Here is a 16356-nt window from a genome sequence, read left to right as displayed (position 1 = left end):
CAAAGCTAGCCTGGGGGGCAGCAAAGTCTGTGAGACTCTTCTGTCTAATTAAACACCAAAATGCTGAATTTGAGCTGTGCCTAAATACATAGGCAGCTAGCCTTGATGAAGAAAGAGAGAAAGAAAAAAAGAAAGAGAGAAAGAAAGAGATAGAGAGAGAAAGAAAGAGAGAGGAAGGAAGGAAGGAAGGACGGAAGGACGGAAGGACGGAAGGAAGGAAGGAAGGAAGGAAGGAAGGAAGGAAGGAAGGAAGGAAGGAAGGAAGGAAGAAAGGAAGGAAGGAAGGAAGGAAGGAAGGAAGGAAGGAAGGGAGGGAGGGAGGGAAGGAGGGAGGGTGAAAGAAAGAGAGAAAGAGAGAGAAAGACAGGAAGGAAGAGAGAGAAAGAAAGAAGGAAAGAAAGAGAGAGAAAGAAAGAAAGAAGGAAAGAAAGAGAGAGAGAAAGAAGGAAAGAGAGAGAGAGAGAGAGGCTCAGGACAACACCCAGGCCCTAAGTTGATGCCCTAGGCCCTAAGTCCTGAAACAAAAATAAAATAAATAAGTAAGTAAATAAGTAAATACAAACATACTAGTTCCTTTATATCAAATGTTGGCTTTAACAATCTCCAATGGCCACAATTGCATGGTAAAAATGATTGGCATTGTTTTCCTGTATAAGGTCACTCCATATGTTCAGATAACAAAATGATGAAGAAGGCAGTCCAAAAACCAGGTTAGCTGCTGCTCACCCACCATCACCTTTCTAACCTCTAAAAGTTGCAGCGTGAAGAAAAGTTGAGTTATGAAGGGCAGAAGCATGACCCAGAAAATAAATCTGCAAGGCCTTTGCTGACCGCTGCCTATTTGCATTCACCATGAAAGCCTGCCAATCATGAAAATATTTCATGATCCGATCACCTTCATTTCTAAAAAGATGATGAGTCGTCTTCCTTCTACCATAAGATGAAAGCTGAAGAAATATTTTGAATTGATGTCTACTAGGTAGAGCAGAAATAATTAATGTTACTTGATGGCAGCATGATTTACCAAGGATGAAACAACATTTGCACTTCTATGATCCTAGTATTAACACTCACTATATTAAATGTCTGTGTCTGTGTGTTTGCTGGTTCTGATACTTGAACTAAGGGCCTAATCACTATCTATGAGCTTTTTCTGCTCAAGGCTATCTCTGTACTACTTGAATCACAGTTCTATAATTTTTTTTTAATTTTTTTGCCAGTCCTGGGCCTTGGACTCAGGGCCTTAGCACTGTCCCTTGCTTCTTTTGCTCAAGACTAGCACTCTGCCACTTGAACCACAGAGCCACTTCTGGCCATTTTTTATATATGTGGTGCTGGGGAATTGAACCCAGGGCTTCATGTATATGAGTCAAGCAATCTTGCCACTAGGCCATATCCCCAGCCCCTGAGTCACAGTTCTAATTCCAGCTTTTTAGTGTTAATTGAAAATAAGAGTCTCATTCACTTTCTTGCCTGGGCTGGCTTTGAACAGAAACCTCAGTTCTCAGCCTCCTGAGTATCTAAGATTATAGGTATAAACCACTGGCTACCAGCCTATACCTTTTCACAACAAAATTTGAAAGAACATAAGCAATCCATTGAATTAAAACAGTATCTCCATTTATAAAACCAGGAAAAGCCTTTAATTACAGTTGGATTTCATGTATTGACATTGTTTCTGAGCCCTGATAATCTTCACAAAGATATGAAAGCATTTAAACTTAAGGCCTAGGTTCAGATATTATCAGTATATAATTCTTATTCTTGAGAAATGATCAGAACTACAATATTTTCAGCATAATACTCAATACTCATGAAAGCATAATACTCAATATATTTTGGAAAATTAGTATCTGTATATAATATACAGAAGCATTATCTTTTAAATCTAGGAAAAACATTAGCTACTGAAAAACCAAATATTTTTCTCATAAATGGTATCTATTGAATGTTCACATACCCTGATGGCCACATATTAGTATTGTCCTCATTACCTATGTCATAACAGATTAGGGAATCAAACACAAAACCATTTTCCCATTTTTCACTATAAATTTTGTTAAAAGCAATTAATTGCAATTAAAGGTTATGTTCCATGTCTTAATTTTTTTCTAGGCAGCTGGAAGTTGAATAAGAGCCAGTAAAGCTATAAGGCATGGGCTGCCAAAATTATGCAGTAGATTTATCCATTGAAAGTCCCCTTAGAAAGTGAAAAACTCAACATTTGGAAGTTTTAATGAGAAGTATTGGAATTTATGAGACTAATTAGTATCAAGCTTGCTGCTTTTATTTATTTATTTTAAAGAATTATCAAGTAAAGAGTCCTAGTTAACTATGAATATGTCTGCTTATATCTAGCTATATAAATAACCATACAAAACTTTTACAAATTGTAATCGACATTTAATAAGTTTGTAAATTATTAGGTAAAAAGGAGAACTGAAGCATGCTTTTTTCCCTATATGATAGTCTTTGAAAACAATACACATAAATTAAAAACTTCCTTTCGAAGAAACCAGGTTACTGGGTAACATGAAATAAGTATTAACAATTTAATATTCTAGAATTCGAGATATACCTCCAAAATTTCAAATTTGTTCTTTATTATATTGATGTGAAAGATATCATTGAAAAGTTAGTAAACCACCAAAACAAGATCTAGTCTTTAATCCTATTTCCAGTATAACAATTTTCCTCAGATAACTCACAAATATATCACTATCTTAAAAAATACTAAGTATCCTTTGGGGGGAAAAATATATATATAATTTATGTACACAATGAAGACTGTAAAAGCACTAAAAGCTTTCCCATGTCCATGGAATAATATTCATAAAGAATTTGACTTTTTCCATTTGTATTGAATAAAGTACTTCTGGTACATTTTATAAAGAGTTTGTCAAGGAACTTTAGGAGAAAAAGATTCAACATCATAGTATAGCCACACTATTAGACAACAATATTGTAATGATTCGATTAATTTTATTATAGCACAGACATCCTTATGATTTTGCATTATTTTTCCAGTTTACAGTTATCATTTTCCTGTTTATAAAGGTAAAATATGTGAGACAACACTTTGTACTGAAATTCTCCAGTCTCTCCACCATAAAGCACAGTGACTTCTGTCTGTGGAAGAACATTCAAATATGGTGCTCCATCCTCAGTTCCTCTGAGTGGCAACAATGTGATTTCATTCATGTGTGAAGTATTTTTAAATCTAATTATTCTTACAACCAGTTAGGAGGAAGGGTCATTATCTAGCTCATTAGCTGTTTAATTGGAAGGAAGGCAGAAATGTGAATCTGTGTTTTGACTCACTAATTCTGATATTTGGCACTGCCAGAAAAGGGCAATTGTGTGATATCATGATTGGAGAACTAGTGCACAAGATGTACACTTACGTCTTTTTTTTTAAATGATGGGTGTTTCTCAAAATGTTTTGTAACATTTAAACATTCAACTTCTAAAGTTGAGACACTACAAAGTGCATGAGCTTTATGTTTGTAACAGCATATGAAATGAAAGTCTCTACATACACCAAACTACTTGAGCATGCCTTCCAGTTTCATACGAGATCGGGCACGTTCAGGGTGGTATGGCTGTAGACTTTTTTTTTTTCAAGTAAAAAGATGGATTTATTGGGGAAGTAAAAAGTATACTGACTGGCCAGGGTCACGGCCCAGACTCGGGAGCTGGGACCCTGCTCCCCAGTTTCAGATCAAAAAATCACTTGGCATGTTTGCCTGTTGCCTATTATGTGTGTGCATATACTGATACTCTTCAAAAGGAACATTAATAAATGACAGAAACAATATCAAAATATCATAATATTGGACTCCTTCCTTCCGCTTTTTCTTCCTGCCTTCCTGCCTTTTTTTTCCTACTGATGGCTCATACTAGGTCTTACCTCAAATGCTTGAGCACTTGATTGGTGATTTGTCATATATTTTCATTCAAAACTGCTCTGTACTCACATGTCTTTCTTTCCGTGTCCTCTTTTCACTTCTAAGACCATGTTTTACTAACTGGTCCAGATACAGACAATTCAGGATTATTTTCCTTTATTAAAGTCCATAACTTATTCTTTTTTTTTTTTGATTGAGAATTGTGCTTTTATTCATGTCAATGGACCTGGAAGGCCCTTTTATTATGGGGCCGTTTTAAGGGTACATGCCGCTTAGGGCCTGATTACAAATGTTGGAAAATCTCAGTCTCAGAATAAATTGAAATTGTCAAAACTCAGGCAGGACACCTGGTCAGCTAAGAGAACAGATATCCACCTTCTTTCCCCAGATGAAGGCATTCAAAGGTAAAGTGATAATTCAACTTGCTCTTGTCAAAATTGACCTACGGACGCAAGTCAAGTATTTGAGGGGATCGCCACCCAGCCTTCTTCAACCAAAAACTATTTTGTGTCTTAAAATGCCTTGCTACAGAAGCCAGCCCTGGTAAATGAGGCCTTAGAATGCCAAAGTCATTTGTTTAAAAGGTTTTCTCTTAAGTCTTGATGATTTGCAAGATTGGCAAAAAAAAAAAAAAAAAATGCCACTGAAAAATGTATGGCCCATATTTACTTTTCTCGCTTGAGGATCTTTTTTTTTCTTCTTTTTTCAATTTTTTATTATCAAACTGATGTACAGAGAGGTTACAGTTTCATATGTTAGGCATTGGATACATTTCTTGTACTGTTTGTTACCTTGTCCCTCATACCCCCTCCCTGCCCCCCCCCCCAGGTCTTCAGTTCACTTACACCAAACAGTTTTGCAAGTATTGCTTTTGTAGTTGTTTCTCTTTTTTTACCATGTGTCTCTCAAATTTGGTATTCCCTTTGAATTTCCTACTTCCAATACCAGTAAATACGGTTTCCAATATACTCAGATAAGATTACAGAGATAGTGTAGGTACAACCACAGGAAGGTGATACAAGAACATCATCAATAATAGAAGCTACAGATACACATAGGACGTTGAAAGTAGTTACAACTGTGATATAACAATTGTTTCCATAACATGGAGTTCATTTCACTTAGCATCATCTTATGTGTTCATAAGGATATAGCTATTGGGCCTTGTGATGCTCTGCTATGACTTGCCTAAACCTGTACTAATTATTCCCAATAAGGGAGGCCATAGAGTCCATGTTTCTTTGGGTCTGGCTCAATTCACTTAGTATTACTTTTTCCAAGTCCTTCCATTTCCTTAACTTATTCTTAATATGAGAGAGAGAGAGAGAGAGAGACTTTTTTAAGTGAAATTTGGTACATATTTATGATTGCTTTTCATGCATGGATATCTTTGTCTAGACAATTAAGAACATTTTTAAATGAACAATGTACTTTAGCTTGAGGTAGAACAACTGCTTGGCAAATATAAGAACCTGAGTTCAAACCTCAAGGCGACCAGTAATTGAACTTGTCCAACATCATAAGGGCTTGAATTTCATGAGAAACCAGATGATATAAATTCTGTAACTTTTATTACTTAGTATATATTTTTGCATTGAGATCAGAATATTCATGGAAAAAGAAGTAAAATGAAGATTGAAGATACTATAGCATCTAACTCACCTGAATAAGTGGAAGGGATACTTTATTCACCATGTACCCTACTCCCAAAACAGCCAAATATTGTAAACTCTAGCATTGTTTATTGAAATGTGTATAAGATTTGCATTTTTTACTCTATTTTATCAAAGTTGAAATGCTATAAACTTCCTTAAAAAACAGAGCATCTTTGTCTTAGAGCATGTCAGAAAAGTCTGAAATGATTCACAAGTAAAAATCTTTGAAATACAGTACTTTCAGAGTATACTTGTCAGAGTGTAAGATGCAAAATTCTGGAAGACTACATTACAAGTAATACAGATCAAGTTACTAATCTGGTATTCTCTTATTACCTCTAAAATATAGAAATGTTTAAAAATAAATGGAGATTTTTTTCCAGGTATCATCTGAATCTCTGCACTTAATATTGTACCTCCTGAAGGAAAGAGGGGAGACATGAAATAAATGGATATGGAAACATGGCTTATTAGCAGCCTGAGAACTGGTTCCTTGAGGACTGAGTTAACGTAATGGTTTCCACACTTAAACTGAAAACTGATCATTAGCTTCTCAGGGAAACATTTTTAAGATTTTCTTTCCCAGTTCATGTTCTAGAAATAATGACAGACGGGGCTGGGAGTATGGCCTAGTGGCAAGAGTGCTTGCCTCGTATACATGAGGCCCTGGGTTCAATTCCTCAGCACCACATATACAGAAAATGGCCAGAAGTGGCGCTGTGGCTCAAGTGGCAGAGTGCTAGCCTTGAGCAAAAAGAAGCCAGGGACAGTGCTCAGGCCCTGAGTTCACGGCCTAGGACTGGCCAAAAAACAAACAAACAAACAAAAAAGAAATAATGACAGAGATTCACCAAAGCTCGTTTCCTATGTGAATGGCTTTTTAAAATAAATATAGTAAAACCTAAGTTTCCATTTTTGCATATGGAATTGACTTCACAATTGACCATAACTTTCACTTGCACTGAAGATTATATATATATGTATATATATATATATGCATGTCATTCACTTTAATATTATTTGTCTGTTTTATTTTGTGTATTTCATTAGAGATAGCAAATCATTATTACTTTTTCAGCAGGAAGTAACAAATAGGAAGATTTCTGATTTCTAGATTTCTATAATACAGTATATTGGTTCCAACAACTAGAAACAGAATTCTTGTAATTAACCAGTTTCATATATTGCAGTTGGGCTATATAGATAGTAATTTTGTGTAAGAGGGTTGACTACTCATGTATATGTTCCATCTATGTCTTGTCCATCCCCTTATAGTGATGATGAACTTTCCAATAATTTTAATTGAATTTATCTTTCTCTTGTATCTATTTTTTTATCTTATGCAAACACAAATGCATGCACACACACATAGGTACATTTTGAAGAAAAACAATTATGCAACAATCTCTCCCAAACAGCACACCCCAGAACAGAGCTTTCTCCTTGTCACTCCCATAACACACAAAATGCATTACTTGATTCCATGTCTATACAAAGCAAAATGATAACATGTCAGTTTCTAAAATGAGTTAAAAATGGTCTGCTAATTATAACTCTATTAATTTTGTTTATGTCCCATTGTCTTCCATCAAGGCTATCATTCCATGTCTGAGAGTTTTAATTTATTCTTGTGCCTACAGTGCACGATGAACAGATCGTTGTTGAAAAAATTTGTTAAATAAGTATATTAATAAGAAAGTGATCTTACACCTATTTACTTTTCATTATTTTCTATTTTGTATTTTTGCAATAATCCACGACCATAGCACAGTATTTAGTATTGCACACCAATGTAATCTTTTTATGTATGTGTGCACCCAACCTGTGCTTACTTTGTCCAGAAGTAGCAATGCTAGGTACCTGATATTCACAAAAATATGCTGCAATTTAAAAATAATTAGGCCAAAAATGTTGAGAATTTTGTAATTATAAGCTTGTCTGCTTTTATAGAATCTATTCACCATGTAGCCTTTCAGATTTCACTTTATAAGTAAGATCTTCCTGACCACAGTACTGTTGAATATTACATCAGTGGTTCTACTTAAATAGTGACCCTGGTTTAGAAGAGTGACAACTCTGGAACTGGTTTGTCTGCAGAAAACTCACAGTTTCGCCCCCACCCTGAACCTGAGGTCACACTGCCATCTCTTACTGTGATCCTCACTTATTCCATCATTTACTCATGCACTGATTTGGGCTTGTCCTTTGCTCTGGTTCTGTGAATTCATGTTCCCAAATGTTAATCTAACTCTCCATTGAGACAAACATCCAGGCAATTCTTTTTCATAAGGACATAATAAATATATTTCCAACTTGGACACATGAAAAGAATCAGTATGTAAAATCTTTACTTTTACCTTTACTGATGGTCAGGGTTGCAAACTAATTACAAGCTTTTAAGGGGTAAAGAATTCTAGTTGACAGAATATTGTATGTTGCTAAATTTGCTTATTTAAAAAGATTAGCATTTTGGCAATCATGACTATTCTTTTTTTGCTAATCAACATGTTTGTTTTACTGTGCTTTATAAAACAATTTGTGCAGTAATTAAATGTCTAACAGGAATTTTTATGACTGTTTGCTGAGTACAAGTGTAGTTTAGCTTAGTAGTTTGGAGTTATTAAGTGAGCCATCATAATTTAATGTTTTAAATAAAACAAATTATAGGCCTCTTCTTAGTTTTGGATAAAGCTCATATCACAATGGAATTTGTTTACTTCAGATATAACAGATTTCACATTCCTTAGGGCTCAAAAACATATCAATAAAATCCTTCTTTTCTGTTTTTATTATTTAGGTTTATTATCTAAGGCGAATGACTTAGATCTGCTAGAGATAAAGCACCACATTGAATTTTTAATAAGGTGAAGGGAGAAACTAACATACATAGAATACCTAGTACGTTGAGTATCTCAAGTCCTCTTTTTTAAGTTACATGGGTAACCTATGAAGTGTACTTCATTCACATTTTATAGAAAATTAAAATTAGGCTTAGTGAAGAGGGTAAACCATTTGTCTGAAGTTTCTCTTTGTCAAGTGAATGATAAAACTAGGTTCTAACAAACCATTTATTTTCTTCATTTCAACTGCCTCACAAGTTTCCTGCATTAGTGTCATTTGATATATACACAAAACCACTTAATACCTTGACTCATCTATGCCATGATCAACAGCATCATCATCACAATAAACTTAAGGCAGTATGGTAACACACAGGTGACAGATGCAGGATAACTGTGAATTACAGGCCCTTCTCTGATACATTCACAGATCATCTACAATCCATGCAGTGTAAGCATATTCCTGAAAGAACAATCATGCTGCCATCAGAAAATACCCATTGACTCTGCTTGTGGATTATGCTACTTTACCAATTCTCAAATTAGGAACACAGGTAATTTCATCAACAAGTATCAGACATTCACATAGTACATTACATTCCAAACATTTTTAGTGGAGACAAATTTGAAAGGCATTTGAATCAATTATGTATATTCTGCTAAGTGCTTTCATGTACAATACTGTCCTGAAATCTCTGGTTCTGTAAACTCAGACTAGCAAGTACAGGCTGGTTCTCTTGGCTGTGCTCTTGATCCACCGAGATACAGATACCTTCATTTCATAGAACAGTAAACTGAAATGGGAAAAACTAATTAACTGGCTATCATGAGGGCCAAGAATAGAACTTAGGTTTCTAGGACATCTAAAGTCAAGATTTTTTAAAGTTGGGAGGGGTAGGGAGGAATAACAGTTAGGTGTGGAAAAGGATGGCTTCTTTTCTTTAACTCTAAATTCTATTGCTTTTTTTTTTTTTAGGGTTCAGTTCCAGCTGATTTTATTTCCTTCTTCAAAAAAGTTATTTACAGAAGGTATATATCACCAATCTGACAGGCAGTGAACTTGACATGATTAGCTGGCATGATTTTTTTCCTTTTTCTTTTTTATCCCAAAGCATTTTTTTTGTGGCCTTGAATTTTAAGACAAATATTCTACACGGCATATTGCACAGGATGGATGGCAAAAAAAAGTTTAAAAACAAAAACCCTTAACAGAACTGCCTTTAAAAAGGCAGGTGTCCTAGTGCCTGTCATGTTATATTAAACATACATACACACAATCTTTTTGCTTATTACATAATACAGACTTAAATGTACAAAGATGTCTTCCACTTTTTTAAATCTTTAAACACAATAGCTATAAACCTGAATGCATATGCTATCATCATGCCATAAGACTAAAACAATTATAATTAGCGACAAGTAGAAAGGATTAAATAGTCAAATACAAGAATGAAAAATGCAGTACAGAGTGTCGTGAACTCAAATCAGCATTTATATAGATCCAGTGGAGTAAAAGGGCTATGTTTTATAAAACCTTGTAAATCTCAATTATTACTGTAGATTTTAACTTCTTAGCAGGTAGCTTCCATTAATGTCAGAGATAATTAGTTCAAATTATCTGACTTTTTTATGCAATGCTCTGTTTTTTTTTTTCCTTTTTCAGACCCAGTACCTGTCATTTCCTGTTGAGATTCTTTTAATCAGAGGTTAATTTTCTAGTCCAGGAATCTGCAAATAGTAGCCTATGACTATATGGTCCGCAGATTTTTCTCTGATCCTGGAGCTACAAATAGTTTTTAAGGTTTTAAATGACTTAGAAATTTAATAGATAAAGAACAGTAGTTACTAATTAGGGTAATTGTATGAAATTTTAAGTCTACATCTCTAAATACACTTTACTACAGCTAGATACTTCCTCTTACTGATCAACACTAACCCCATACATTGTCTCAATGGCTCATCTATATCTTAATGAAGCTGCCATTCCATATTTGCTCTTTGCATACTAGTTTCCCTCCCATCAGATGATCATTTCAAAGAATATATTTTTTTATCACATCACTATTTTATTTCTTACCATTCAGTGATTCTTGTTACCCTTGGAATAAATTCCTAATTCTACTCATTATTTCAAGCATCTCCAGTTCACAATTTAAAGTCTACACTTTGAATGAGCTATGCTCTTAGAACTTCTTTGCTCTAAGACACGCATCATGTCTTCTCCAACTAAATTTCCAAATGAAATTCCTAATATATTAGAGGGTTCCTAACCTTTCAAGCTTAATTTCTATGTATTTCTACTTATTTTCATCTACATCCTGGAATATATAAATTCTGAGGACAAAGGCTACTATTATTTTCATCTTGATCAGACCAACCCTAGACCTAGCAAAAGGTCTGCCACAAAGTGTTTAAGTGACTATGTGTTAAATAGAACTGAGTCAAATCTCACATTTATGTTTGATGCATAGTATAGTCAAATCATTAACATAAAACCAAAAAAAATTCCGTCTTGAAATTATTTTGTGAAGGAAAATTCAATAAAATTATTTTGCTATTTTTTTCTGTGAAAACTTTCTAGAAAATCATTCACCAGTAATAATCAGAAAAATCTTAGTCACAATCAGAATGTTTCACTTTTTTTCTTGGGAAATCGCCTACAAATGAGAGATGCCTGCAATTTCAGTACCAGGTAAAACTAATTTTCTCTTAGAATAATACAATATGCTTTTATAAAATCAGCATTAATAACTTTGTATTTCCATATATAAAATATTATATAATAAGAGTAATCAGCATGGGTTATTAGAAAAGGAAGTACAATATCTTTAGTATGTTTAGGTGAAATCTACATGCTCAGTTTTAATCAAGGTACAGTTTTGTGCCAGCCATAAAAAATAGTGATCACACATAAATGTGAGATTAAAAAGTTTTATAAAAATCTTATCTAGAACTCCCTTATATATAGTGAAATTCTGTTGTAAACTATGAACAGTTATTAATGTGGACATACACATTACTTCAATAAACTAGGATCCAACCAATGAATTTCCAGTATTTTCTTTATGCCCTATTACTAAAATTTACTTATCTATATGCAAAGTAACAGCTTCTTTATTTGAGATTGCATTTTGTTCTTCTGTATTTGTATTGATCATTTATCACATCTGTCAGCTTTTGTTTCCAGTTCTGAGGATCAAAACCAGGGTACATGCTTTCTGGGCAAGCACTCCACCACTGATCTATCTTATTCATCCCACTATTGAATTTTATGAACATAATTTTTATAAACACAATTTTTATGATAAACATATCATAAGTAATGTATCATAACTCTTTTCTTCATTTTGGGTACTTTCTTGTCTTATCTTTACATCAACCATCAACAAGGAGGTCTTTATTTACTGCTACTATTTTACCACTTCTGAAATGCAGTGAGTCATCCTGCATACTACCAAATTTTTCTCGAATCCATTGTTAAATAATTCTTGATTTTTCAGTGAATTTGCTCAATTCTGTTTGGGATTTCCCATCTCCCTCTTCCTGCTTCTAGTTTCTTTTTGTCTTTCTCTTATTTCCCTAATTTCTTGCAACTCTGTATTGCTATTAAATTCTATGTTCCCATATTTTTTCCTTCTGGAACTCCATGTGATTTTCCAAGGAAGTGGAAATACATACTTGGCTCAACATCCTTCTTTTAAAAATTGTTTTCAAACCTTTATTTCTGATCATTAATTATACTAGTCATTCCCTGTTTCCCCTCAGTGTCTATGTGGATATTTTACTTCAAATGAAAAACAAAACTTGCTTGAGATGGTTTCACTCACAGCCTACTCAAATGTTCGAGGTTATCTTAGCTTCTGCTCCCTTGATCTTGAACTCAATAGGTTGCTAATGATATTAATTTTATCTGGGAGTAAAATTATTAATTTTATTAATTATTAAGTTACTAATATAGTTAATTTCTTTCCATTCCATCCTATCTACTAACAACTATAGTATTTTATGATATTATTACTTTCTTATGCCACTAAAATGGTATTCCTTACCATTTAAGCAGTTCCAGCACACCATGGGTATTTCTTCCCATGGTAAGTATTACATACCACAAGTGGATTTAATATTCTGTATCACGAGTGTCATTGTCCATATCACAAACATTTCCAAACATCTGGTTGTAAATTAACCAAATAACATAGCTTTTCCACCATTACAAATAACATGGGTGAATAAGTAATCCAGTAAAAACGTGTAAACCATACCAAATAGATGGAACGAATGCAAGGCATGATAGAATGAATAATGTGTTATTTATTGGACAAAGGAAAAGAAGTTTGACTTCACATGATATCTGAACCTACAATATGGCCACTCTAAGTTTGCCTGGTGATGCTTATTGTGGAGTCAATAAATATAAGGGGTCTGAAAGAAGATTTAGCACCAAGTCAATGCAGCCACCTGCAGCAACATCATAATTTTATCCTAGATAAGAATTTCCCTTGCAAAATATCTGGTATGCTAAGAAATATTCCTTTTGGAATTCATGGAGAGTTAAAATCCAACAATTTTCTTCCTCCTGATAACTTCTCCCTCCTCATTAATCAAAAAACACACTAAAATTGAGGGTTTACCTTAGGGAAGTTCAGGGCAAAGTAGAAAACAGCTTGTCTTTTCAATCACAATCAAAACTCATGAGAATCAACTGGTAAGCCCATAGGGACTTGACTAAGAAAATTGTCTGAATCAAATTTCAGCCTGAACGTACCCCTAGGTACTGCTCTATAGGCTTCAATTAAGGGTTTAATTCTCTACTTGCTGCTGTAAATCATAGCTGGTCACAGAGAGGCATTCTTCACCACAGCCCCTCCCACATAATCACCCTGAAGCAATAACATTTCACAGCACGGACATAAAGCACTGACACGTTTGGGCAATAAAATGTGACCTTTACTGTTAAAAAAAAAATGTTTTACAACATCTGACAAACCATTTTCTTAATAGGAAGATATATATTCTCTTGATTTAAAATACTGTAAACAATCTATTTTTTGAACAGATGAGCCACAATATGTCCCAAAGAGGGAAAGGTTATTTATGCACATCAGCATTAAGACATAATGATAAATCATATTTTTTAAGGTAAAGCATCATCAAATCTAATGGCAGGCAGACTTACCCACACAGAGGAAATTTCTATAGGCTTTAGAAACTTCTGTGAATTGAGAATACTCAAATCTTAATATTACTTTGTAAGAGTACTTTGAGAAAAAAGCAACAAAAGAGAAAATGTTTTAAAGTAGCATCTACTTTCACAGTATTGCTTTAATCCATCCATCCATCTCCTGTTTTAAGAGGTAGTAGAGTGCACATTAAACTCACAGAATCAAATTTCCAAGTCAAAGGAAGATAAGAAAGAGGCCTGAAAGACAGTACAAAACTAGTTTTTAAATAGCTTCTTTTTCTATAAAGTAGAACAAGAGAACATTCACTAGTAGAGAGTTTTGTTGAAATTCATCACAGGAATTCTGATCAAAGGAGCTTAACAGTCCCCAAAGAGGAGTTTTTGGAGGATATCTGAAATGTTTCTCTTAATATTCATAATCAAACCTTTCAAATACATTTGGAAGGCAAAAATGAAAATCATCAGACTGTGAAGATTACATGTAGTATTGCTGGATCTTAGAAACATCCTAAAAGATACATAGTAGTTTTAGAGTATAATATAACAATATTTAGTGAATCATTTTATAAATAAAATGCACGCTATGATCAAGTACAAAATAAAAAAATCACAGTATTCTGTAGCTTTTTAATTGATTCTGAGGAAGGGAAACAGGTTTTTCGTTTCTTTTTTTCCATTTAATTATTTATTTTTTATTGTCAAGGTGAAGTGCAAGAAGGTTTACAGCTGCATAGTTTAGGTAATGAGCACATTTCTTGTTCAACTTGATAGCCTCTCCCTCACTTTTCTCCCACGTATCCTTGGTTTACAATATATTGTCTTGTAAATACTGCTGCTGCATTGCTTTTCCTTTTCCCCTATGTCTCACAGTTTTAATGTTCCCCTTCCCTTTCCTAATTCAGATAGATATACATAAACTACCCAGGGTACCAGAATCAAATACAGTGACAACACGGGCTAAATCATAGGGAAGATGAACAGAGGAAAAAAGAAATAATTTCATATAGTTCATTGGAAATAATAACCTCAATATTAAACCATTTGCTTCCATATTTTGGAGGTAGTTTCTCTTACCATGCCTCATGTGATCATATGTACATAGCTATTGAGCTATTGTGATCATTTGCTAGGATTATCCTAGACTTATACTAATTATTACCAATAAGAAAGACCATAGAATTTATGTTTATTTGGGTCTGGCTCACTTCATTTAGTATAATTTTTCCAAGTCTTTCCATTTTCTTATGAATGGGCCAATGCCATTCTTTCTGATGGAAGCATAAAATTCCATTGTAGATATATACCATAATTTCTTGATCCATTCATCTACTGAAGGGCATCTATCTGGGTTGCTTCCATATTTTAGTCATGGTAAATAACTCTGCTATGCACACGGTTGTGCTGGTACCTTTAGTTTGGCAATGTTTGTGATCCTTTGGGTAAATGCCCAGAAGTGGAATTTCTGGGTCATAGGGGAGCTCTACGCTCTTTGAGGAACCTCCACATTGCTTTCCAGAGTGGTTGAACAAGTTTACACTCCCAACCACAGTTAGGTAGTGTTCAGTTTTGGCCACATCTCTACCAGCAACTGTTGCTATTAGTTTTCTGGATAATGGCCATCCTAAATGGGGTGATGTGGAATCTCAATATTGTCAAGGACCTTGAGGTAAAAGCAGATACTCTGAAAACATTGCAGGAAAGAATAAAAGAAACACTAGGGCTCCTTGGCACATATTGAAACTTTCTTAATAAAGACTTCGAAATATAACGAATCAAAGAAAGTTTGGACAAATGAGACTGCATGAAACTGCAGAGTTTCTGTATGGCAAAGGACAAATCTTGGAAGATAAACAGAAAGCCCAGAGACTGGGAAAAGTTGTTCACTGGCCTTACAACAGACAAGGGCCTCATATTTAAATATACTTAGAACTCAAACAAATTAAACTCCCCAAAAACAAATCTTCAAAGACACAACTGCCTCAATAATAAATGGGCTAAAGACTTAAAGAGACTTCTCTGAAGAGGAAAGGAGAATGTCCAAAAGACACATGGAGAAGTGCTCAACACCCCTGGCCGTAAAAGAAATGCAAAGCAAGGTGTTTCTTATTGTTATGTTCCCAGTTTTCTTTATTTTTCTTCAGTTTACTCCTTTCTTCACTGTTTTGTATTTTAATTTCTCTATTCTTTGTCTTATACATAAGTTTATCTGATTTGGGGAGGGGGAAGCACAGCAAAGTTGGGACAAAGGATAATTCTATTCTGCTGTGATACTAGACACAGATGGAAATTAATTTTATAACTTGGGTGGTGGGGCATGGAAGGGAAAAAATGGGAGAAAATGAGGGAGGAGTGATACTGCTCAAAGGAAATTTACCCATTTCCTAACTTTTGTAACTGTCACAACTAGGTATATCAACTTTACAATGAAATTTAAGTGAAAAAAAAACTCATATACAACTCAACCTTTTCAAATTCTAGGATAATAGGAGTTATTAATAGTATTCTATCACCAGAGTCATGTAAAGTAAGAACAGAGACAAAGTCTTTCCCCCCGCCCTTTGTTTTATTCCCTTTTGGCATTTTTTTTATTCCTGTATCCTTTGTCTCTCCCTCTCTCTCTCTCTCTCTATATCTATATATATATATATGTGATATATATATATATATATATATATACATATATATCTGATTTGGGGAGGGGAAAAGGAATCACAGAAACAGTAGGACAAAAGTTGAGCCAATTCTGCAGTGATCCTTGACATTATGTTAGA

At 34.2% G+C, this 16356-nt stretch overlaps 1 protein-coding gene and 1 long non-coding RNA gene across 2 annotated transcripts in view; both read right to left on the bottom strand.

Moving 5' to 3' along the window:
- Lrp1b (LDL receptor related protein 1B) overlaps positions 1 to 16356 on the bottom strand; it is a 1711024-nt gene that overhangs the window by 1637465 nt on the left and 57203 nt on the right. The window lies entirely within an intron of this gene.
- LOC125350719 lies at positions 1372 to 15232 on the bottom strand. The gene is made up of 4 exons (XR_007210802.1): positions 15070 to 15232; positions 10298 to 10301; positions 8082 to 8085; positions 1372 to 1405 (listed from the first exon to the last, which is right to left on the bottom strand). It is a non-coding gene; the product is annotated as an uncharacterized LOC125350719 (long non-coding RNA).

Source organism: Perognathus longimembris, chromosome 4 (genome assembly GCF_023159225.1).
Source record: "Perognathus longimembris pacificus isolate PPM17 chromosome 4, ASM2315922v1, whole genome shotgun sequence".
In the NCBI taxonomy this organism is placed as follows: Eukaryota; Metazoa; Chordata; class Mammalia; order Rodentia; family Heteromyidae; genus Perognathus; species Perognathus longimembris.
The sequence above is the reverse complement of the archived record's forward strand: the minus strand, read 5'-3'. Positions and strand labels throughout refer to the sequence as shown.